We start from the raw sequence: 2254 nt of genomic DNA, 5'->3' as shown, positions 1-2254 counted from the left end.
ATTCATCATCTTGCAGCTGGCTGGCTGAGGAGTGTCCTGGGGTAAAATCACCCTAAAGCTGGCGCTTGCCCAGCACCTTATAGCCCCGCGAGAGGGCTGAGTGTAAAACCTCCTGTGGAAGCCAGGCGGAGAGGTCGGTACCCGCCAGTGTCCCCTGAGCCCAGAGTCAAAGTGTGCACTGCGGCGGGGGAGCTGGGGGCTGCCCGCTTCCTCTCCCAAGGAGATGGAGAAGGTGACCGTCACTCTCAGTTCTGCCCCTGCTCAGCTTTCTGTAGCCTGCGCTGGCCCAGCTCCTTTCAGACCAACACCTAGATCCCACTCTGGGTTCTTCTTCCTCCCCACTCATTGGAGGCCTGCACGCCCTGGTGCAGAATGGGGGCTCAGCGTCAGACAGACTTGGCCTTACCTGCCTCTCCCAGCCACCACCTGTGTGACCTCGGCAGGTTGCTTAAAAGTGGAGCCACAGTTTGCTTGTCTGTAAAATGGGAGCAGCACTCACCCTCCCAGGGTTGTGAGACAGACAAGATAGTGCACGTAAGGTGTTGAGCCCAGTGCCTGGCTCAGAGTCAGACAAGGGTAGTTATTTTTATTCTTATTATCATTGCCGCATCACGGCAGGGAAACAGGTTAATAAGCTACCCCCTAACAGAGTCATTAAAGGAGGCCTGCTGGGCAGCTGTCCAGATACTAAACCAGGAGGAGGCTCACATTCTGGGTGCTAAAACATCACGGGTCCTAACACGACTGAGCAGGCTGCCTTCTCCAGCACCTCTCCAGGAAGGAGAGACCTCAGGAGACCACAGGACCCACTGGGACAAGCTGCCTAGGGCCAGGGAGAGACTTTCACCAAGGAATATGCTCCATCCCGAGCCACCTTCCAAAGAGGATAGTCTGGTCACCAGCAGGGCATTCACTGAGGAAGAGGGGTCGAAAACCTGGGGGCAGGACCAAAGCGCCAAGGAGAGTCCAGGAGAAACTGAAGCCTCTGCCAGCCTCCTTCTCCTACCCCTGCGCCCCAGGCAGGACTCAGCCTCTCCTCCGAACAAATGTTGAACAAGTACTTAAATAACACAATGTGTAGGCATCCTGAAGAATGAACATGCCAGGACACCACTCATCCCAGCTTGGCCTGCCTGATTCTCCAGGGGCTTCTCCCAGCAGGAGCATCAGACACCAGGATGTGGGCGAAGCCCGGAAGGGGCGGGGGCGTGGGGGCGGTTGGGAAGGAGCGCTCTCAAAGCCCCACTCTTTGGCCATCTTCTCTGAAGCTTTCGCCACCTCGCTCGCTGAGGCTCTCTCTCTCTGGAGCAGGGCTGCTCGAAGCGTGGTCTGGCACGCCGTGCACGCTGCTTGCTCAGATCCAGGATGAGAGAAGTCCGAGAACCGTCCCCAAGCATTTAGATACTGTCACAGCAATTCGACAGAACGGTTTTATGTCAGTTGAATCTAATAAAAAAAATTGGGGGGGGCGCCTGCTGGCTCAGTCGGTAGAGCATGTGACTCTCACTCTCAGGGTTGTGAGTTCAAGCCCCACGTTGGGCATGGAGCCTACTTCAAAAAAAATTGGCTTGTATTTTATGTCCCTTGTTCATTTCATTTTCTTCCAGCAATTCTTTTGTGTTATGTTTTACAAAAGAAACGGCTCGTCATTGATTACACATTAGGAAAACAATTGGCCCGTGACCACAGAAAGTTGGAGAAGCTCTGCTCCAGATGTTTTTTCCTTCTTCATCTTAGAAACCCTCACGTCAACGTGGTACGTTAAAATGTGCCACTTGGGGAGCGGGTGCCCAAATGGGGCAAAACGCCCCAGTCCCAGGACCCAGCAACATACCTGACCCCGGTCACCTCCCCTCCCCACCTGATCTGCCCAGCTCAGAATTTCCCCCTGGACAAGTGCTCCCGGGGGTCCGTTCACAGCCCTCTGTCCTCCCCTGGAGCCCACAGGACTTGCTGTCTCCACCACTCATTTGGCAATTTCGCTAATTAAAAAAGTTTTTGAGTACAAAGCTTTATGCTATGGAATGAAATATGGGCCCCCTCCAGCTGGCCTCCGTGTGTTGCCTCTTGTGGCTACTTTTCAGCCTCTGTTGCCCACGCATGGCTGCCTGTGTGTGGAATCTTGCACTCCCAGCTCCCGGGCTCCAGGGGTGCCAAGCCTACCTCCCACCCTTAACGCTTGGCCTTGCCGGGCACCTGGCGCTGCAGGAGGCAGGTGCACAAATATATGGATAGACTCACAGGGGAACTGCCG

At 55.1% G+C, this 2254-nt stretch overlaps 1 non-coding gene across 1 annotated transcript; it reads left to right on the top strand.

Moving 5' to 3' along the window:
- The first annotated feature begins 1468 nt into the window (after positions 1 to 1468).
- Positions 1469 to 1542, top strand: TRNAE-CUC (transfer RNA glutamic acid (anticodon CUC)). The gene has a single exon. It is a non-coding gene; the product is annotated as a tRNA-Glu (tRNA).
- The last annotated feature ends 712 nt before the right edge of the window (positions 1543 to 2254 follow it).

This window comes from Lynx rufus, unplaced genomic scaffold (genome assembly GCF_022079265.1).
Source record: "Lynx rufus isolate CCGP_SWC_20201006 ecotype Redwood Valley unplaced genomic scaffold, mLynRuf1.p SCAF_17, whole genome shotgun sequence".
Taxonomy (NCBI): domain Eukaryota; kingdom Metazoa; phylum Chordata; class Mammalia; order Carnivora; family Felidae; genus Lynx; species Lynx rufus.
Note: the sequence above shows the minus strand (reverse complement) of the source record. Positions and strands in the feature narration are given on the sequence as shown.